The sequence below is a fragment of the Gallinula chloropus genome, assembly GCF_964237585.1.
Source record: "Gallinula chloropus genome assembly, contig: HAP1_SCAFFOLD_94, whole genome shotgun sequence".
NCBI lineage: Eukaryota > Metazoa > Chordata > Aves > Gruiformes > Rallidae > Gallinula > Gallinula chloropus.
This window is the reverse complement of record NW_028168154.1, coordinates 297,743-320,694: the sequence shown is the minus strand read 5'-3', so window position 1 is coordinate 320,694 and position 22,952 is coordinate 297,743. Positions and strand designations below refer to the sequence as shown.

Here is a 22,952-nt window from a genome sequence, read left to right as displayed (position 1 = left end):
TGCACACAATGTGCTAACACTGTGGTCCTTTAGGCAAAGCTTTGCACGTCCTTTATCTAGTTTGTTGCTGCTTCAACATCCTTCATTCAGCACATGCAAGAATCTTAAACTGTCCCTCCCAGGCCCCTGGCCATACAAGGGTAGGTCATGATGCACCCCCAACATGATTCCATATTAACACGAATCAGATGGACATATATCACACTAGGGAAGCAATTGTACCAGCTGGAGCATCTAAACATGCTGCAGTCCAAGAGCAGAAGTTCACCTCGAGGCTGTTAAATGCAGCAGAGCTTTGAGGCTGCAGATACCTGTCGCTGGCTGCAGCGTAACACGGAGCCAGGAATCTCCAGGGAGGGAAAGTTGCCCTTAAATATTGCTTTGAAGTTTCAGTGAGTGGGGGTGGTGGCACGAAGCCTAATGCGGTCACTGGACTGCTGTCAAGTGCTGGCTCTGCCGGAGACCCCATGGCCAGGGCCAGAGACCCCATGGCCAGGGCCGACTCACCTAAAGCAGTTGGATGGCAGGTTTTCTGGCACCCCCATGGCTGCAGTCATTCAGCATTTCCAACTCACTGTTCCATTTCAATGTGTTAGAAATGCCAATGGTCCTAAAGAAAGGACTTGAGGTAGAAACATTAGTGAAACAGTAATTTATTATACATTCCTGCAAGAGCGTGTGACCTAACTAAGTAGGCACAGCTTTGGTCAGAGTTTGTAGCACTGTGGAAAATGCTGGGAAATGTTGCTTTTGCAAATTGAAAAGGGTTATTGTATTTTCTGTAGAAGAATTTATATATAGAAACTCTTGATTAACTGAACCAAACTAAACTTTATTGGTGTACAGAGCTGTAACAACAATAGAAACCAGCCACCACCAAAACCAAAACCAAAATAGCAACAGCTCCTAACAGTGCACAGAATTCTATCAGACGGCATCTGCAACCCTGCGAGGAGAAGCATGGGGCCTCTGCCTAGAAGGAAAGTGTTATAAATTGAGACTACAATGGATCATAATCCAATTAGAATTTTATTAATTATAGCAAGTAGAATATGAGCAAAGACAGCGCTGGACGGCAGGAGAGTCTGCGCTCCGCCAACTGCCGTGCTGATCAGTTCAAACAGTCCCTTTTAATATATTTTTTACTTCCGTGTTCATGAAGTAGTGGAGGTACTCTGCGCATGCTTCAGTTGTTGTTAGGGGGTCGTTTTCTGCCTCTTGGTGGTCTTTGAGGCCGGAGTAAGAAGTCTTCCTCCTTTGTCCTATCTGTGGTTCCTGGACATCTGGCGGTTATCTTGCACAAGCGGTATCTGGTTTAGTTTGTGTAAGCAATTGTGGTTATCTTATCCTGGACAAGCGGTGTCTGGTAGCTTGCATAAGCAATTGCACATTTTTGGTAGCTGCTGGCATAAGTGATTTCATATTAAGCTTAGCATAAGCCTTAATAAAAAATACTCTGGTCCATAGTTCCTCACAGTTATTTTTACAAAATAAGATGTGGTGACCGATTTCGAAATGTGTCAGCAGATGTTGTGACGGGTTTCGAGATATAAGTCAGCAACCTCCCTGATATTAGAACTAATATTAGAAGCTAAGTGGTTTCCTGTCATTCATACCTTGTTTCAATGAACAAAATATTAACCCATTCACCACAGTATCATTACTTGGTTGAAATACTGATTGCGGGAAAAGACTGAGACGTTGGAAGTTTGATTGATGAGTGAACTGCATTTGAGAAGCAAGGGGTTCCAGGGAAAATTCCAAGGAAGCCAGTGTGAAAATATTTGGATGTTCAAAAGTTGCCTGAATTGTTTCATCAGTCTGCTAAGGTGCTTTAGCTACAATATCACTTCTTTGTTTACTGAGGCTAAAGGGGTTGCACAGTCACCTGGACTGTCAGCAATTCACCAGCGGCCTTGCCCCTGGCGTGAAACCTTGTGGCACAGGGTTTGCCGTGGGTTGGGATAAGGATAGTTTACTAAGATAACAGAAAGATACAATATAACAACGCTAACAGGACTTTAGAGCAAAAATACATGAAGCTGTTGATACACAATGCAGTTTCTCACTGAACCCACAGCTCAGGCCGTGCCACCCAGAGCCGTCCTGGCACCCGACCGTCCCCCAAGAACCGCGTGTCCCGGAGCTGCCCTAGGCCTTCCTCCCGTCAGCCCCCCCCCGCCCCCCCCTTCCCTTTAACCTGCTATTTTCCTTTAAGGAGCAGGCAGCTGCGTGGATGCCCAGCTCCAGACACTGAATCCTCCAGCCCAGGGGACCAGAGCACATCACGCATTTCCTGGACCACCTCTGCTCAATTCCAGCCACAGTTTTCTTTGCCCACAGCCACCAGCTGTGTAAGCAGGAGATGCTGCTTCTCACTCCCACAAGTGACCAGCAAGCTGGTTTTATTCCTTAAAAGCCAAATGTTTTGCCAAAGCCAAGAAGGATCAGAACAGCAGAAACCGTTTCCTTGGCACCCTCCAAGCCAACTGAGGGGGATAAACAAAGCAAAAATGGGTATTTGCTTATAAAAACACTAAGTTGTTATTCCCTGTAGGATGCTGCTACCTCAGAGATCTTGAGAAATATGTAAAATGGCATTCAGGATTAGCACAGACTTCAAAGCATTTATCCTCTTTAGGCAGTAAAGCTCTGAGCTGCTCAGGCAGTTATACTCCAGGGACCTCTCAGAGCTTTTCCAAATATTAGTTTGAGAGGTGGGGCACTGGATAAAAAAAAATTCAGATGCAGCCTGCTATCGTTAAGCCTGTGTACATGTAATTTATGCAAGAGGGAAGAGTCCTTTTAAAAGTTCCCCTGGAGTCCCCTCACTTTAACAAGCTGTTTGAATTCTCTGCAGTTCAAAAGCTTAGAAACACTAAAACTAATTACAACTATTACATTGATCAAAAGAAAATAAGACAATCACAGTCTATTAAAAAAAAAAAATTCAAGTGTCAGCTCTGTTGTATTAAACACCCTCCTGGTTTTCCATGAAAAGAGCTACACAGACATCAGGACAAACAAAGGCTGGGCTTCAAAGTTTCCCCTTCTTTTACTCTGTTCCCCTTATAATTATAAGCTCTGATGAGTGTAAACGACCCCAAACAATAGGTGCAGGATTCAGAGGAAAAGCTTGTTAGAAATGCAATGGGAGAAAAGAGGTCAGGCTGCAAGACAGCACTTATCACCTTGGTGTGTCCCCCAGAACATCCCCTCCCATGGGGAAAACACCAAAGGCATTGAGAGCTACAAAAGTTTCATAAAAATGGGAAAAATACCTGGCAACCACAGCAGGGCTTAGAGTAGCCTCAAGAGTAGCTTAAAGAGGAGCCACAAAGGCTCCAGGTAGACACACAACTCTGGTTTCCATCCCTCTCTAAAGCAAAGCTACAGCAAGGACTCATTTTTCTTAGTTTGCCTCAGCTAAATCATTTCTCTCCTCACAGAAAAGGAGGGAATGATGCTAATTTTTCTTCTCGAGGGCATGTCGAGCATCAGACCTTTCCATTCATGACCTAATACATCCCTAAGAGACATTACAGCCGGCCAGAGGCACAGCACCGTGCTGCTCATGGTGAGTCAGGCCATCTCTCCACCAAAAAGGAGCAGTCATCATCTTTGAAGCGTAAGAAACTGCTCTCTAGTAAAAGAAAAAAAAAATCAGAGGGGTTTTAATAGTGTTACTGGTAGAGAACTAAACTATTTTGATAAAACTGACACTCAAGTTCCCGACGCGTTGCCCGAGGAGGAGTACTTCCCTGCAGAAGCCATAGAGCAGATGGTTATAAATGAGACTTATTTCATGGACACCATTTAATGACTGCAAATCTCATTTTATCAGAGCATAAATCATAGGCTTTGAAGGGAAAAAATTTGTTTCAGATTCCTCATTCCTCCTTCTCTAAGGCTTCTCTATGAATACCACTTCAAATAGCACATCATTAACGCCATACAAGGGTTTTATTTGTCAAGGCTGGCTTCTAGCACCTATTTTCCTCCTTTTTAATGTTAGTTAATTGAACACAGAACAAAAGGGCCCTCTGTTCTCTGCCTGAAGTGCCTCATCATTGTAACATGGAAATCAATGTAGTATGTTTGCTCCAGCATCGCTTCAGAGGTGTCACTATCAAAGAAAAACAACACATCTCCAGATCAGCCCAGTGGTAAGGCACAGGAGCAGACAGTGTCATCAGGTACCATTACTAACCCTACCTGGATTAGGAGGGCCAAAAATAAAAGCCCACTCCCCCATCACTGCCACGTGTGGCATGTCTAACTGAACCTTGTGCCATTTAACATCACTTCTGATCAAAACCCTTCTCTGCTCCTACAAAGAGGGAACGCCAGCCTTCCAGAAGACAGCACCTACACATCCCTAACAGCCTCTCTGTGTTCCAGGCTCCTGACTCCTGCCAAACCACGGCCCCATTGATGAGCAGAGTGAGATCTGGAGTGAGATCTTGTTCAGGACCAACGGTGGGGTGTGGGGGGACACCCCATTGTGCAGAGCTAACACAGCTACATGGAGGGAATGAGCTATACAGTACATACAGTGCAGTGCTTGGGAGCCATGGTGCTGCAAATGGAGTTTCTGAGAGTCACTGGTGATGGATACAAGCAGCAAAACTGCTTTCAGGTTGTCTGTCATCAGTGTAAATAAAGCCTTTAAACACATCCATATAAACACACATCTACATGTGCCCTCTACACCCACAAAGAGACTGTGTGCTGTACAGGGCAGGGAAAAGAGACAGCATGGGCACATCTGCTGCTGGAAGAGACTCCTTGTCTCCTGACCTGGCTGGAAGGGAACTTCCAAGCTCAGGTTCCCATTTCCACCAAGATACCTTACAGTCAGAGATTTTCTTCCTCCCACATTTTGTTTTACTTCAGTTTCCACCAAATTCCTGGGTGTTTCTACGCTCTTGGCTAAGGGAAGATTTGGCTTTAACCCTCCTGTGGCTGAGTAAACTCAAGTTCACCAGACAGTCACATTCAGCACCATTGTGCACAGCCTTTGGGGTGCTGCTCTTTAATACCTTTAGCAAGTGAAGCCCAAGGGAACTCAGAAGAGCCACCACTACACTAAGAACACTAAATTCTCTGGTGTCATCACTTCAGATGAGCTTTACCCCACCAATGCTAGTCAGCAGTTGATCTTTTCAAGCTGCACTCGAGTCAATAGAGTGGGCAAGGAATGTCTCCATGCTTGTTCCTCTTAGATTTGTAACTACAGCAAGAGCAATGCACTGAAGGCCTAATTTCTGATTTGGAAAATAACAACCTATGAAGCTCAAGACACTGCTGTGCCAAGCTGTGGTGACTTGTTTGTCACGTAGAAATCCTATTCCCACACCTCAAGGGCAATCTCTATTAATAGCATCCACACATCCTCTCCTGCCAAGGAATGAGCAGAGCAAAACATCACGCAGATGCTCCAGCTACACCAAATTATTACTGCAGCATGAGCAAGGGGAGGTCATTCAGGAACAAAGCAAATCTAGGACTGTCTGTGGAAAACACAGGACAAGGCAGAGTTTCTCTGAAACAACCATGCGACTGGGAATGAGATGCACATACACAAACAAGCTGCTTTTGAAACTCTCAACTCCAGAAAAAAAAATCCAGCCTTTAGGTAGGCAACATTAACCATCTACAGCCTGTTCACAACAATCCCTAGGTGCCCAGAATTGATGATTGCTTGGTGCACACACTACATCAGTAGATGTTCATCATCGTTCAACAGGAGCTGTTACGCATGATTAAGAGCAATCTGTTAACTTGGATCCTACAACTGTGGACCAGACACTAAGGTGCAGAGCATAGTACACAGCCTTTTGTATACAAACATGCCAACCTAGTGCTAATACCCCAGTCACTTGACAGTCACAGCCACACATGGTTTGTCAGGCACTTGGTTGGAGATATGTGCCCACTCAGCCCCACACTGACCCAGGGGGCTGCAGACCAGGCAGAGCAAGATTGGGTGGAGAGTGGGGGAAGGCTCCCTGCCCTCAAAGACTGCTCTGAAAGGCACACAGAGACAAGCATGATTGGGCAATGCAGTAACTACATGGTACTTTATACTTGGCTTGCAATGGGCACACAATATAGGCTGCCCAGGGGGTGTGGAGTCTCCTTCTCTGGAGAGATTCCAGCCCCATCTGGACACCAACCTGTGTGACCTGTCCTAGGGACCCTGCTTTGGCAGGGGGTTGGACCCCATGAGCTCTGGAGGTCCCTTTCAACCCCTATGATTCTGTGACTCTGTAATGCACATGGACAATGTACCAATAGGGAGGGGAAAAGGTCCCTTTCCTGGGTTTTCTGTAAGGGCTGCTTATCCTTTTGTCCCCACATGTGATTTCCTGCACTATAACCAGAAGAGCATTGTTAATAATTAAACAGTCACAATTAGGCTTGAAATCTGGAAAGCCAAGAACCTGCCTGCTGTTTTTACCTAGTTCTCCTTTGACTACAGCCAGAGGATGAGGTTTTGGACTCCAGACAGAGGCACATCCCAAGCAGGAATCGCTGAGCAACAGCTCAATGTACTATTTTAAGGAGCAAATCTTCACAGCATCTCCTTGTAGCCCCTCTTTCTCTCCCCAACTTCCTCCACTTGCAGCCCAATGTTTACAAGGATTTGCAGCTGTACACTCATCCTCCTCTTAGTCTGAGCCCACGAGGATGATGCTTAACACATGCCACCAAGTCAGGTACCAACCAGGTACCAGCCTCACGTACAGCGAGCAGTAAGATAACATCACATCCAGTTCTGTATCCAGCCCTTTAACACCAAGGTGTTTAAATCCAAAGGAGCCCTTCTCTATGCCCAGAAGCAAAGGCCAACACAGGGAGCTTCACCAAAACCCAACCAAAGTGGCAGATGGGAGAGATGCAGGTGAACTGGTGACAGATTCCAGACCCACAAGTTCCCTGTATTGCCAGAGTACAGCACAGCCATTCGCCAGCACTTTGGGGAGGAGACTGCAAGGGGATAAATCAAACTCAGAACATGTGGCTGGGCTCACACCAGCTCTATCACTTAAATTAGATGTTACCTCTGCACACACCAAGTCCCCAGGGACCTGCTCTCAGGACCAGCCTAACTTCTGTACCTTCCAAATAGACAGCCTGGGCTCATTTAGCAAATTAATAAAGAAATGGCTGTTCCTATTAATAGATTAGCATCACAGGGATTTCCCTTCCCCCCTTCAAAGGGTGTTCTTCCTTATCTCAAGTGAGGGGTCAAGAAAATCTCACTGACACCCCATGCAGGGCTAGGAGAGCCTCCACACACAGGCAGTAGCACTGCAGTGGCTATGACTAATATGCAGCTTAGTTGGGGAATCAGGATTTTCTGTTTACAACCACAAACACAGTTTATTTTCAAAAAAGATGCTAATGAGGCAGAGAACATCCACTTTATTTTTTGTTTGAGCCAGGCACAAGGAAAAAATACAAATCATGTGCTACTGTTTAGAGGAAAGCAGTTTAGATTTGTCCTGTCTGGTATAAACATTGAGAGCAGCTCTGATGTCTCACATCACACAGCATCATCTGCTCACCCATACGGTAGCTAATTGAGATAATTGCTGCATCTCTGATTTTACTCATTACTATTTCTGGACTTTAGATGAGAAACCCAGGTATAGCTCCATAAATTTCCGCGCTGTCACAGGGAAGCTCAGGGGATGCCCATTTCAGAAACCCCAGATTTACCGATGTACCCTTTCTGATCTAAGAAGCTGAGAATCCTTCTGCATGATGGTAGAAAGGACTTTAAGCAGACTTGTCTTCCTTTATAAGCTACTGCCTGAGCCTTTCTGGAAGGGAAAATATGCTATATTGGTGAAAAAAGTCAATATTTAGTCTTCTAACATTAAGTAGCATCTGTACAGAATATCAGACAGCATAATCCTCTGCCATTCACAGCCAAGTTAAAATTCCCTTAGTTTCTTTACTTGCAAGATGTTTCACTCTGGTCTCATTCTCTCCTCCAGGAACACACCAGCATTTACTCACAGTTGCTCAACTGTGACAGGAGAAAAACTTACAGAAATTGGATTCCTGGGGTCAGATTGGTCAAGGCAGAGCTGAGCATCCCAAACCCACAGTCCCTCAGCTCCCTAGGGACAGCATCCAACACCAGCTCTGGCACAAAAATTCAGGGTCATCAGTACCCAGGGCACTGCTTTGGAGGAGGACATCCCTGCAGCAGCTGGTGGTCCTGCTCAGCTAGGAGGGGATAACCCACAGCAGGCTGGGCAGTGCAGGACACCAAGAGGTAACACACTGCATCTTACCAGAGGTTTAAAAAATACCAGTCTGACCTCCTTTAAGAGACCACATACAGGAGGGTTTCATAGAATCCCAGACTGGTCTGGCTTGGAAGGGACCCCAAGGGTCACAGAGCTCCAACCCCCTGCCACAGGCAGGGACACCAACCTCCAGGCCTGGAGCTACACAAGGTTGCCCAGGGCCCCATCCAACCTGGCCTTGAACACCCCCAGGGATGGGGCACCGACCCCTTCTCTGGGCAGCTTGTCCAGCCCCTCACCACGCTCTCTGTAAAGAGCTTCGCCCAATATCTCATCTCACCCTTCCCTCCTCCAGCTCCACTCCATCCCCTTGTCCTGCCAGCATCTGCCCCTTTAAATAGTTGATTCCTCTGAATCAACTTCATCTTGAAGCCGTGCTCTAGAGGCCTCCCGACAGTCCCTGCCACTCACTATCAAACCAGAACCATCTATACAAACTAGAACTGTTCCACTTTTACCCTGATAATCAAGCACATGGTACCTGCCAGCTTCCAAGTACCCAACCTCCAGATATCCTAGTACTTCAGGCAAGAGCATCTCCTAAGATGCAGCATTTACTGACCACCCCACCCCTGGGGGACTGTCCCACAAGATACAGCATTTACTAAACCCTCTAGGTACAGGGGGAAGGGGTTTGGGGATGCAGAGGAAGGACCCCAACACGTGCATCCAAAGACTATGAAAAGCTTCTCATCTCCACACAAATAATACATTAGTTAAGATTTAAAACAGTCTACAGACAGCAATTACAGCCTGTTAGATATACCGCATAAATGGGGGTGTAACAAGGAGTGAATTTATCAGTACACAAAGTGATACAGAATAAATCTAGGTGTTCTGTCCCTTTACCCTCAATGTTTAAAACAGGAGCAGGCTGTAGTCCAGTTGATTTTAATTCAAATTTCATTCTTCCCTTCCTTTCTCCAAGCTGCCTCACAAGCTGGAGGAGCACACACATGGCAGAGAATATATTACTAACAACTCTTAAAATAATGCCAGGATATTAGATCTTCAACTGCATATAAAAGTGATACACTGTGTCTGCCTTATTCCAAGCTCATGCTTTGAAATTACACTGATCTGAATTATAAGGGAAAGCTTTTATCAAAACCCTCTGCAGTTTTGCACAACTTTGTAGTGTGTCAGACTGGGAAATACAACATCAGTGGGAGAAGGAGCCCAAAATCATCCCCGTCACTCCCCAGCCACCTGGAATAACCACCACTGCAGCTGAAGATCACCATTAAGTGAAGCACCATTTGCCAATCTGAAGGTAATTAGAAATTTCATCAGTAATTGAGACTCTTGGACAAGCAGAGCTGAGGCTGAGTGGACTCCAGAAGGCTGCTTTGGCCTGTGCAGGATGGCACAGACAGGCTGGTAGGACCCAGTGAGCACGGTCACAGCAAAGGTTAAGGTGACATTTATTACTTGGGAGGTTTTAAGCCATCAGGTGCCACACAAGCAGTGACTAAACCAAAAACAACAGATACCCTACACAGCCAGTACCTTCCAAATGCCAGTAAGAGCGTTACAGTACTTAAATGCACATTTGCTGCATTCATGAGCACAAACCCAAGCGTGGGTGTAACTACACGTGATGCTCTGGGGTTGCAGATATAATTTAAGACATAAGCCAGATAAGGTAACAAACATAATGGGTAAAAATGGCCAAGGAACTGAAATACTGGCACAGCTGGTCTAGTCTGCCCTTGGACTGTGCTGTCAGTGTCCAAATTTGGCATCCCACAGCACACCAACTGTGCCTGACTCCTTACAGGGGCCATTTAAGGTGCATTAGTGAAGTTTGAACATCTCACAGCACAGAGAGGGGAGAAAGCAAAGGGGAAGAAGGAAGCTTGGCAGCACTTGGAGGTGCAAGAGCCACCGGTATTGTGAGAGCACCCAGAGCACCCCTCTGAGCTCTGCACTGAGGAGCCCCCAGGAGCGTGGGGTGCTGTGCACCTGGGTCTCCTAAGACTTCATCAGGAATGTGGGTAGCAAGCCCTGGGTGTGGCCTGAAAGCCAAATGAGAGCAATTAAGGATTTCTGCAGAAGCACAGAGCAGTTCTGGTTGTGCAGCCTGCCAGCCTGTACCACCACTGCTCAGGAGCCATCAGTGACATCCCAACATCTCCATTAGCAATTCAGCACAAACCAACTATACACATACCAACACAGGGTGATTCTCTGCTCTCACACTATCCAGCTAGGATATCCAGGCTACCTGCCAGCAGTGCCCTGGAAAAAAGACTACAGAACTTCATTTCTGAGACACAGAGCTGTGCTGACGTGCTGGTGGAGCTCCCTGCAGCAGATGGGAGCCCTGCTGCTGGAAGGGCTGACAAAGACTTACAGCACTGCTCTGCTGCACCAAGGGTTGGGAAGAGATGAGGGACTTGCCCCAAGCATCACAGCAAAACCAGCTTGGCTCCTGCACTTGCAGAAAGCAGGGAAGAGCAGAAAGGCTTGCTGTCCAATTTCAGGATTTAAGAAGATGCTCTTTGTAAAATGCCCCAATGGGTTGAAGAATCAGTCTGAGCTACCTCACAGGGACTGAGGGGAGCAGTACCTCTGGCTTTCCATCAGGATTGCCTGGCCAAGTTCTCCTGGAGGTGTAGCTCCAGGGTTACTTCAGACCCAGGCTATCCATATCTCTGCTGCCATGCTCGCACCAGAAGGTCCTATCAGCCACCAACAATGGCAGCAGCTCACAGAGCCACATTTGAAAGCTCCTTTCATGAAAGGAGCTGTGACTCCAGGTTACATCACCTGGTGCTGCACAGGTAACTCAGAGCCCTTCCAAGCCAGCACAGAGCTGTCCACGAGAAGTGGTCACCCCTACAGCATCCACCCTGAGCATGGAAGCAGCCTTGAAAGCAGATGCAAAGCCCCTCCAAAAATACCTCCCTACAGCAGTGAGCTCCCTCTTAGATATTTTGGCCCATACTCCTCCAACTCCACCAGATTTAGTCCCATGATGGATCAACCCTGGGAAGCTGCACCACTTCACTCCACAGAGGTCCACATGCAGCAACCAAGGGCTTCAAGAGCTTTCCAGCACCTCCGAAGAGGGGAAGAGAAATTTCACAACACAGGTGACAGCAGTGTTCTCCAAAATTAATACAGATCAGGTAAATTAAGGCTTTTCCAATAAATACTAACATCAGCCCTTTTTTAAACTAGGTGTCCTGGTTTAGCCCATTCTACTCCTATGGAGTCTCAGACTGCTTATTACCTCTTCCCAGGAACAGCCCCCCCCCCCCCCAAACAGTTTGAGACACAGAAGGCTGAGTATCCAAAAACACACATCCCTGCTGTGTTAGAGTCAATTCCTCATGCAGCAGGGCTCTATATCCCAGTCTTTGGCCCCAAGACTTACTTTTCCTTTACAAATGCAGAGCACAACTGCAATCATTCTACCACAGACCATGAAGAAATCAATTTAGCAATCCAAACATAAATTAAGCAATGTTTTTGATTCAGTAAACTTGTTCCTCCGTAGATCAGAGCAAGTATTAGTGAAGGTCAGTGACCCATCCCCAAGATTTGCTTTGATGAAACTCATAGGAATTTTAGATCAGAGCACACTTCAAATTATTTGACCTGGAAATTAACCCTTTACATATTTTTAAGTGATTTTAACAAATTGCTAGGAGCTTTTCTGTTTGTGATTCAATGGTTTAACAGCATATTAATGAAATTACTTATTAATCAAAGCACCAATTCAGTAACTTACAAATACTTCTCCTGAATAAGGATCTCCAAACTGAGCAAAGTCCAACATCACTGGGGGTCCTGGTGGATGACAAGCTGCCCATGAGCCAACAGTGTGTCCTGGTGGCTAACAGGGCCAATGGGATCCTGGGGGGCATCAAAAGGAGTGTGGCCAGTAGGTCAAAGGAGGGGATCCTCCCCCTCTACTCTGCCCTGGTCAGGCCCCACCTGGAGTGTTGTGTCCAGTTCTGAGCTCCCTGGGATAAAAAAAGACAGGGATCTCCTGGAGAGAGTCCAGAGGAGGCTACAGAGATGAAGGGCCTGGAGCATCTCCCCTGTGAGGAAAGGCTGAGTGAGCTGAGGCTGTTCAGCCTGGAGAAAAGAAGCCTGAGAGGGGATCTGATCAATGGGTATCAATAGCTGAAGGGTGGGACACAGGGGGACATGGGCAGCCCCTTCTCAGTGTCTGTGGGGACAGGACAAGGGGCAATGGCCTCAAGTTGCAGCACAGGGAGTTCCACCCCAATCTGGGGAAGAACTTCTTCCCAGTGAGGGCGAGGGAGCCCTGGGACAGGCTGCCCAGGGGGTGTGGAATCTCCTTCTCTGGAGAGATTCTAGCCCTGTCTGGACACCGACCTGTGTGCCCTGTCCTAGGGACCCTGCTTTGGCAGGGGGTTGGACCCCACGGGCTCTGGAGGAACCTTCCAACCCCTACAGTTCTGTGATTCTGTGATCACTAGAAAAGGATTTCAGGCAATTTTTATTATTCAGAAGGTATCAGGGTTAAATTATGGTCTGAAAGAGAAAATAAACACCTTTTGAGAGAAAACCACCTTTCTCTCAATGTCACTGACCTACCCGAGAGCTAAGTTCAGGGCTCCCCGATTCATCTTAGTGCTCAGTCCCACACTGTACAAACACCTTGTGGAAAAAGCTTTCTGTACAGGTTTTTTTTTTTTTTCAAGAAAAGCCCTGCATTATAACTTACATCCCTTCAAGTGACTTCAACTGTGCTCTCTGCACATTAAAAATGTTAAATTCTGGGCAAATCAGAACAAATATATTCCTTGCTCAGATCCTTTCACCTCAAGCAAGATCAAGTAATTGGTACAAGAACTTCATGGGTTTTTAGAGGAAAATCAAGGGAATTAACATCTTTCAAGCAGCGTAATAGCTCTACAGTTTATGTTAAAGTAAATCATCTGAGTAATGAATTTAATTCCTCAGAGTAACTTTCCAGAAAAATCAAAACTAACACATTTTAATGAAGAATGAAAGAAATTTTCACTGCAGAAGTCTGCAAAATATTTGAGTATTTTTAATAGAAAAGCAAAAGTGAGCTGAGACAATCCCAAAGCATGTTTAACAGCCACGTGCTACCCAAGTACAGACAGCAACAAAGCAGTGGCAGTGTGGAAGGGAACTGGTTCTCTTCACTTTGACAGAACAGAAGATGGATACCTCAAGGAAAAAATACACCCAAGACAGACCTCAGAATCTCCAATTCCACCAAAATGATGTTTCAAGTCCTGCTAAGCAGGAAAAAGCAGCTTTTTAATTGGCTTAAATGGCTTTATTGAAATGACACACACAACAGCAGTATTTGTAGATGGGATGTGACTGGGAGAAACGGGATTCTCTAACCAGAACAGAAGTCCTGAGGCTTAAACAGATCCAATTGCAGCATGAATCCATCAAGGCTCATCGTTAGCCTGGCACTGACTGATGTCTCTGCTGGTAACCAAGTGTTCCAAGCAGTGGCAGTTAAAACAATAACCGAAGTCTCCTTGCCTCCCCCACCACCTCCCACTTCCAGGCATTGAAGCAATTGTTTAGCAAGCCCATACTAATCAGGAGCTAATTAAATAACTAAAATTGTTTCAGCATTCATCATTTTCTTCCCATGAAGAATCACTTTTCTAGATCTTTATGGCCTTATCCGCATGGCTTGGACACGTGAAGGTCTGAGCTTACCCACACTGTGCTGCCAGCGCTGGGGCAGGAAGGCACCCACCATGCTGGGACCTGTGCCATCCTCATCACCACAACAAAAGCCAACACTGTCACCTCCAGCACCAACAACCTGAGCTGCTTCTCCACTCCTACAAGCCCAGGGACCAAGCACTGCAGAGCCCATCGCTGCCCCACACAAACACAGGAGTCCCACCTTCCTGTTGAACCTGGCATGATCCCACTGGAGAGGGCACCTCAAGATCTTCATCCCTTACTGCAGCCACCCTTCTCCCTTGGTCCCTTTCCAATTGCTTTGTCCTTCACAGGGATTTGATGTCAGAATATCAGGAGGGAAACACTCTGAGCAGTAACTTTGATGGTTCCCTCAGAACTCACTCTTCCTTTAAGGAATACTTTTTTCTTCCCCACCCCCCCCACCCCGCCCCCCCCCCCATTCCAACCAGAAGTCCAGCAAAGTCCAGCAACCCAAACTAAAAGCCAGGGCAAAGTTTGCTCATTAAACAGTTTCACTGGCCCCAGCAGCCCCAGGACAGAGCATACCACTAGGTCCTTCAGGGCAGAGACAGCATCTCCCCAGCAGCCAGCTCCCCCACCTCACTCCCAGAAGGATGTCAGCACACAAAGCGCGAGAGCTTCTGCCTCACTGTTTCTTCACTGACCACCCCACCAAGTGTTTAAAACAAGCACACATGGATAAGCCCTCACTTGTTTTCTGTGGTGTGGAGACCCCAACAGAGCACGCACACACACACACAGGAGTCGCAGCTGCTGCAGCAGCCGGTGTACAGTACCTCTTGATGCAGCCTCCCCGCATCCGAATACAGCCTCCTGCTCCTGTCTGCGTCCATCCATCCCCTGGTGACCGACGGGAAAACCCCAAGCAATACTAAAGACAACCAAAAGCTTCTTGATTTCATCATTTCACACCTGTTGAAAACAAGAGAACAGTCGTAAAGCAATCATCTCACACCAAAACCCAGCTCAGATACAACAGCATGGCAGAAGCTTCGGCTGACGGTGCCTCTCCACACCAGGTCAGTGCTGATGGGACACTGCAGCCCCCACAAACACCCAGCAAAACCCCTATGTTCCCTTTTCACACCCATCTGTGTATTTATGAGCTATTGCTGTGAAACAGCTCGTGTGGTGACCAGACACTGGAGGAGAAACATCATGAATTGGGAACTAAGGAAGAATGCAAGGAGCCTTCAGTGAGAACACAACCATGGACAGGATTTCACAGCCCGGGCAGAAGGATGCAGATACACTAGCAAGAAATGAGGCCAAACTAGGTAATGAAGAAAAAAAGCCACTGGGATTAACCCACCCCATGCATGCTTAAAGGAAAGCAAGGTTTATGGAAAAGGACAGTCAAAGAACAGAGACCACCACAGACCCTCACAGGAGGCCCTCAGAGACCCGAAGGCACTCATGTAATGAATATGTAAATATTATTAGTTCCAGGAAATGAAATTAAAATGCATGTACTGGGATGATACAAGCTTTTTCTCTCCCAAGTGAAGGTACACACATTAGGTTAGAGTGATACCCTGCACACCCAGTGCTGCGATAACAAATGCCTGCTTTCTAAAACTCCAAAACTCAGATAGGTTCTTGACCAACTCTTCCAGTCACACTACCACAGGCAAAACCAAACCACATCAAGCACAACACGATGGTACTGCAGAACCCAGCAAGTGACTTGGTCCCATCTCTGGACAACCCACCAGCACCACGTCACTCACGGTCCAGGACACACACCCATACCCTCAGACCTTCAGGCCAGCCCAGTTTCTGCAGCGTGGCAGAAATATCATCATTCTCCTCAGGTTCAGAGGACAATGCTGCAGGAGACCAGCAAGATGCCAGTGAGGACCTGCTACCACAAGAGCAACCACCTGGAGCAGAAGTTCTTGTCTCACATGGGGTTTTTTAATTAATGTGGAAGAAAACAGAGTGCAGTTACTTGGACACCAGTCAGGCTGAGCTACCACGCGTTGCACACACGCATGGCCCCGCACTGATGCCCTGGCAGCTCAGCCTGGCAAGCTCCATACTTCATCCCAACTTTTGGGGGGAACCGGACAAGCAGATCGTGTCATTACTGCTCACATTGAAAATACCAAAGGCATCTCCAGGCCTGGCACCATTTCCATGGCAGCTGAGGGAAGTGCTGACCTTTCACAGCAGCTGCAGAGGATGCTATGGCAGACCTATAACGAAGCATAATGGCCACTTAATGAGGCAAGCGATGGCATTTCTATAGCATGCAAGTGACAGCCTGCTGCTCCGGCTGAACAACACACATTAACAAGGCGAGGTACCTGCTAAGGGCACAACTAAGCCCTGCTGAATCAAGTCACCATGACATACCTTGCCTTGACAGGACTCATTTAGCAGCATTCCCACACCACGTATTTGCTGCAGGGTGTATCCAAGCCTTGGTGCATCACTATTAATTCTGGAGCCACGACCATTTACACCAGCGCTGACTTGGGCTTGGCCATTTGATCTGCCCAAAAACCCGCTGTCAACGGGAGAGCACAGAGCCTACAGCCACCACACACCGGGCAGCTCAAGCATCACTTCTCCTTGCTAATGTAAACACCCTGAATTGAGAGCACTCAGGATGAAATCAACATTTATTAGGCTTTCTAAATTCCAATTAGAAGCCTCAGATGTGATGTTACCGGGGCTACAGATAAATGTTTAATAAGCCAAAGTCACTATATCAATAAGCGACAAGTACATTGTTACATTATGAATCGCTCCTGCACAGCAATCCTCTTTCCCACAGTTTTTATAGAGGTATTTTGTATGCTCAGCTGATGCCATCCCTGCAAACACAACTACTTCACTTCACAGTTCTGGAGACCTCTGACTCATATGCTGCTTGAAATTACCATCCTAGAGCAAATCAGGGGACTGGCTAGTTTGATGTATATTCAGTAAATAAGGAACCACTGGGAAGCACGACAGTGTTTGGATTAGGATGCCTACAACAGTGATGAAGCTGAAAGGGCAGCCTCCACCTGCTACAAACTACAGTCGTGTTATAAATGGAATTTGTAGAGCATCTTTCTCCAGTCAGTTTAGAAATCACTTATTTTTATTGCATACTGACTGACAGTACACTAATTGCTCTCACTCATAATAAGAGGAGGACACACTAATACACATCATATATCCAAATAGCCTAAAGCAAGCAACAAATATGCACCATAAATATCGAGTGAGGGTTGACTCTGAAGCCGTACAGCACTTTCACATTACTTGGCACCCTACACCACAGCTCAGCATCGCTTCACCCTGAGGTAAGCGGAAGGCTCCTTGCAGAATCCAGTCTACAGCTGCACCACGCAACAAGGCAACTGGATTGGGGTCCAAAGTTCCCCAAAGTCAACAAATACAATTCGAAGTCACTGAACAGATCTGCACTACCAGCGTAAACTCAGACAAGTGTCACTACCGGCCTCCTTCCCTCACTTGAGCAAGGGGCAGATTCATACGACATGAGCCTGTACAGACACCACCAGCTAGATAAACCACAGCTCACACAGAGAAATGGCTGCATGGAACAAGCAATTTACTCAAATAGAAAAAAGGTGAGCAGCATTTGTGGCTAAACACTAGAAGATTCCCAAGAGCTGAGGGTGGAGGGGGGGCATCTATCTCACACCTGGGCTCAGCAGCACCTGTGAGCAGAGACAGTCTGATCTACCCTGTAAGGCAGAAATCAGCAATTGCAATGCAGACACTAGAAGCAAAACAGCCTATTTCCAAGCTAAGACGGCCCCGATATTAAGGCAGGTACTAAACAAAGCCTGAAAAAGTTTACCTTAAAGGATGCAGTTTCTTCCTCCAGCATCACAGCTCCCTTGCAGCTGGCACTGCCTTGCCAAAGGGGCACTGCCACAAGCACTGCGATGCCACTGGAAGAAGCTCAGACAACAGCTCACTTGAACACACAAGTGCTGCTGTGACAACAGCAGCCACAGAACACAACCCCATCCTGAGCCCAGGCACCGACACACAGCCAGGGAGTCTCAGCAAGCAGGGAAACTGGTGCAGCACCTCGCAATGAAGAGGACAAGCAGCGAGCCAAAGACACAAGCACAGGTTGTAGGGCACAGGTTTTAGAGCTGCTCAAGCAAAAAGGGTCACCTTGAGAAACAAAGCCAACTAATGACACCAGCCCTTTCCATGGAGGACAACACAGATTGTTTGAAGTACTATGTGCCATGCAGGGGAAGCAGCTGAACAGCCAGACTGCCGCAGAGATCCCACAACTTTCTCCTCCACAACACGGATGCTTTAAGAATTCAATTACTGTGACTGTAATAAGATTAAAGCATTTGCCCAAAAAACCCCAACAGTTACCAGTTTTGGTTTCAGGGCTATTTAAACTGCAGCTTATTTCTTTAGCATTGAGAAATTAATAGTTCGCAATCACTTCTAATAATTTCCAACGGGCTTCACATTAGGAAGGAGGAGGTTGAACTTAATCACCTGAAGTTATAGTGTTGCTACAGCAAAAGGACCAAAGCATTACCTCCATATAAACTGGCTCTGTTATCACCAGATAAGAATCCTGTCCTCAGTTCCTCTGCCATCAACTATCCCAGTTGCTTCAGCCTTATCTAAACAGCATTTCTATTGCCTGAAAAATAATTTCTAGGTCCATAATCCCTTGTTGAGTGCTACAAAATTAAGCTACAAAATTAAGGGGGAAATCCGTTCTAAGATAACCTTTTAGCAATGCTTAACAAAGGCAAATAACCGTTCCTACAGCATCTCAGATAAATACTTCAAGTTTTCATGCATTGAGAACTCACTGGAACGAGCTCCGATGTTTAGGTACAGACCAGGCATCTCATTTGGGCAAACACACAGGTACCAATATTTAGTCTGTAAATCCCCCAAGGCGTTTCCGTGCTTCCCAGAAAAAATCCGGGGAGCATCATCACCCCAGCGGGGATGTAGCACTGCCAAGGAACTCCTGGACCTCACACACAAGAGGCTCCAACCTTTGCTTCCGAGGCTGCCTCCGCGACACTGGAGCAACGCCCAGCCACGGGCTTACTCCGAGGTTACGCTCGGGGGAGCCCCGGACCACCCGTCCCACCGCCAGCCCAGCGCACAGCCGGTTATCCCCACCACCCAGGAGCGTTTCGGAGAAGTTGGGGAGGAAGCCCAGGAGCTCCTAGAAAACCATCGCTCCTGCCGCAAGCTCAACCCCGCGGGCTGCGGGCGGAGGCTAGAAAGGTCGCCCGGGGCTCGGGTGGGGAAGCGGGGGGGCTCCTACCTCGCTCGTTACCGGCGCCCGCCCCGGGAAGCGCCCGGCCGCGGGCAGCGGGGCCGGAGGCGGCGGGGCCCGTCGGGGCGCTCCGCGGGGATGGCCGCCGGCACCACGGCGCCACCCGGGGGCCGCGGGGGGAAGCGCCGGCTCCCTTCGCAACCGCGGCGGGACGCGCCCCCGGCCCCCGCCGACGGCCCCGAAGCCGCGGCACGGGAGGAACCCGGAGCCGGGAGGAACCAGGGGGGAAGGAGCCGCGTCTGCCCCGCGGGCGGCACTTCCACCGCTCGCTCTCCGCGCTCCGGAACGCGGGGCTGGGGAGGGGGTAACAACCCTCCGAGCCCGTCCCACCCCGCCGGCGGCTCCCACCTGTTACCGCGCCCAGGCGGGGGGTCCGCGGAGGGCGGCGGCAGCATCCGGAGGGCTGCCTAGCCCCGAGCGAGCGCGCCCCGCGGAGCGGACGGCAGCAGCGGCGAGAGGCGCGGCGCCCGCGGGCTCTCTCCCCCTCAGCCCGGGCGGGGACGGCGTCGCTCCGCAGGGCGCGGGAACCTCGCGGGGCAGGGCGGTGCGCAAAGCCGCTGCGGGGCGCTCCCCCGCGGCACTCACCTGGGAGGGAAGCGGGGCGGCGGGGCGCGGCTGCCCGGGACGGGAGCGGCGGCGGCCGAGGACGCGGCGCGGGCCGGGCCGGCCCTATTTCTGCTCTCTGGGCCGGAGCCGCCTGACGTCAGCGCCGCATTTGCATATTCCACCCAATCGCCGGCACCTGTGCGGGCACGCGGGACCGCCCCCTCGGGGCACGCGGCGGGAGGGGGCCGTCGGGGCGCCGCGGGGCGGGGGCAGCGCGGGGAGCGGCGGGGGGAGCGGGCAGCGGGGCACCAGCTCCTTTCCCTTCCGCTCCCCTCCCCTGGCGGCACCGACTGCCGGGTGCGGGGTTGCGAGAGGGGCTGGGGGGACTGCTTGGACACCCTACCCCGCCGGGAGCCTGAGGCCGTCGGTGGGCTAAAGACCCGGGGGTACCCCCTTGGGGTGCGCAGTACCTCGGGGTGCTGCTGCCGATCCCCCCCCCCCTTCCCGGCAACCCCAGCGTCCGTCCCCGGGAGAGCCGCTCAGAGCAGTGCGGGACCCAGGCTCATCTGGGGCCGGGCGAGAGGCGACCACCGACCCCTCGCGATGTGTCTCTAAAACTGGGGTGTCCTTGTGGGGCACCGAATTTCGCCCGGTGGGACCCTGTAACCCCCCCACGACCGTGCACGGCAACCGCGCAGCGCAGAACACGCAGCTTGCAAAGCGCTCCTTCTTTCCCCACGGACCCCTGGCTCCACAGGAAGGCAAACACACCGCTGCCCATCCATTCTCCTGTGCAGCATCACGTCTGCATCCAAAAACACAATCAAAATAAAGTAAAATACCATTTCCCCATTTTTTTTTTTTTAAAAGGGATGTTTCCAGGAAGGGAGGGCACAAGGGGACTGCAGAAGCGAAGAGGATTTTTGGGGGGGTCCTTGATTGCAGAGGCAGGAGGTGAGCAGTCTAAAAGCCCTTATAAAACACACTGGGTTTTGTGTTTCTTCCCTATAAAGACTCTTAACAGCTGGATCCCGATGAATTAAATGGGATTTGACATTGGCTTCGGCGTGAAAAGGATGGGACCCATCAGATGAGGGCTTAGAAAGACACAGAAACCACGTCCAGTCCAGAAGAAAAGCCATGCCATGAAGTTACAATCGAGATTTTTCTTTGCCAGGAGCACCAAGTGATCAGACAGGTGGTTTTTTCCATGATTTTTCACACCTTTGGGTCCAGCCTGTTAAATGCAGCACCTCCAAAATACTTTCAGTGTATTAAGAAAATGTAAAAAAAAAATTAGCTTATTCTAGCCAAACGGCTTGTAGAGACTGTTTTAGGAAGGCAACGATCTTGAAATTGCTGATTTAAGGTTTGGATTAAAAAGAAATCACAAATGTAATAAACCGGGGAGTATCCAGGGTGAATTGTGGGTGGGTAATATAAGGGAGGGCTCTGCAGTGTCTTGACAGAAGAAATGAGTGCATATTTCACAGCTGGCCTGTAGGTTTAAGAGGTCTGAGGCTTTAAAAAAATGAAATAAAATAAAGCTGAAATCTAATCAGAGACAAATAGGTTATTTTCAGTGAGATCTTTCTCCTGAGAGAAAAAAATTGGAGATGGTATCGGCGGAGACAACTCTTCCCCATTTCCTGAGGTGAAGGAAGAAAAGTCTGCCCGCTTACCAACATCACTTACGCTATGAGAAGATGTTTGTGCTGTCAATTTAGCCATTTCTCTGTCTCTCTTGAAGGCAGACACAAGCACGACGTGTGCATTAGCAGACATCTGAGGTACCCGCACAGCCCCTATTTATTTATACCCACGCCTGCTTGGGGATGCAGAGTCGGGAGGCGACCGTGTTCCGCCGCCACCGCCAGCTTGCAGAGGTGATGCTCGCGACTGCATTTGTAGCAGTCGGCATATTTTCCTCGCTTTACACCGTCTGATGCAGGCTGAAGTGCCCAGGCTGGACTTGCTGTGCTTCTGCCAAGACAAAGCTCGGCATGGCAGTGCTGGAAGGCTGCTGCGACCTCTTCATGTCATCAGCTGAGGGGTCCCTGGTCCCGGCGTTGAGTCCCCGGGCTCACCTACCTGCAGCTGGGATCGCAGGGAGAGGGATGGCTAAACGAGGAGAGCACTTACCCTGCACAGAGGGTGCGTGGGGCGGTTGGGCTCACGTAAAGCGCCCGTCTGCTCCCCCATCAGTTATCAGATGCCAAAGGCGACCATGTTCCTAAGCCAGGTCTCCTGGATGCACACACCTCCTTTTCCCACCGTGAGCACAGTCAGGTACCAACAGTCATTTTAGCATCTTCTCTCGCACGCTTGGGTCCTATGTGATCCCCTGGTCTTTTGGTTGTGATGTGTTCCAACCTCCTGAGAATACCATTTATAAAAATCAATCAGCAAGCATCCCCTCCTCACCCCCTCACCCTCCATCCAACTCCACCCCCCTCCTCTTCAAACACCTTTTTAAAGGTCCTGAGACCTTCTAAAAGCCCTGTGGAAGCCTGGATGCATCCCAAGGGCAGTTTCTGAAAGGGAGCTGTGGGAGCTTTGCTGAGGGATGATGTCTGCTGTCCCCCCACCGTGCTGGTTCACCCACCTGCAAAGGCTGGGAGAAGCCAACAGCTCTGTTATAGGACTGGGGAAATAAACTGCTTGCTCCAGAGCAGGCTGGCAATGAAAAACTGATAAATTCCTCATCTAAAAGCCTGGGTGAGCTTGAAGCAAAATAATTGTTGCTTTCCTTTGAACTGGGAATTGGAGGGGCCCAAAAAACAGTGATTGGAGGCAGAAGGAAAAGATAAATGAACGATTTTAAAGACAGATTTGAGGAGAAGATTCCTATGCAGAAAAAGGGGGAAATCAAGTTTTCAAGTTTTTTTCTCTCAAAATACAGGATAACCAGTTTGCTGAAAGGGGAATTAAGCATCCTCTGCTCCTCTCAGTTTAAAAATAGATATTAAAACCAGAAAACAAGCAAGAAAGTAAAAAAAAAACAAAACCCCACCCTGGAAGTTTAGAGGGATGGAAGCTGCTGAAGTATGTTTCATGTAACAGAAGCAAAC

The 22,952-nt window shown here is 48.7% G+C and overlaps 1 long non-coding RNA gene across 1 annotated transcript; it reads right to left on the bottom strand.

Moving 5' to 3' along the window:
- Positions 1-1,203: 1,203 nt before the first annotated feature.
- On the bottom strand, positions 1,204-19,966 carry LOC311204754. Its single transcript, XR_014618110.1, has 3 exons — positions 19,921-19,966; positions 14,810-14,945; positions 1,204-1,310 (listed from the first exon to the last, which is right to left on the bottom strand). It is a non-coding gene; the product is annotated as an uncharacterized lncRNA (long non-coding RNA).
- Between the last annotated feature and the right edge of the window lie 2,986 nt (positions 19,967-22,952).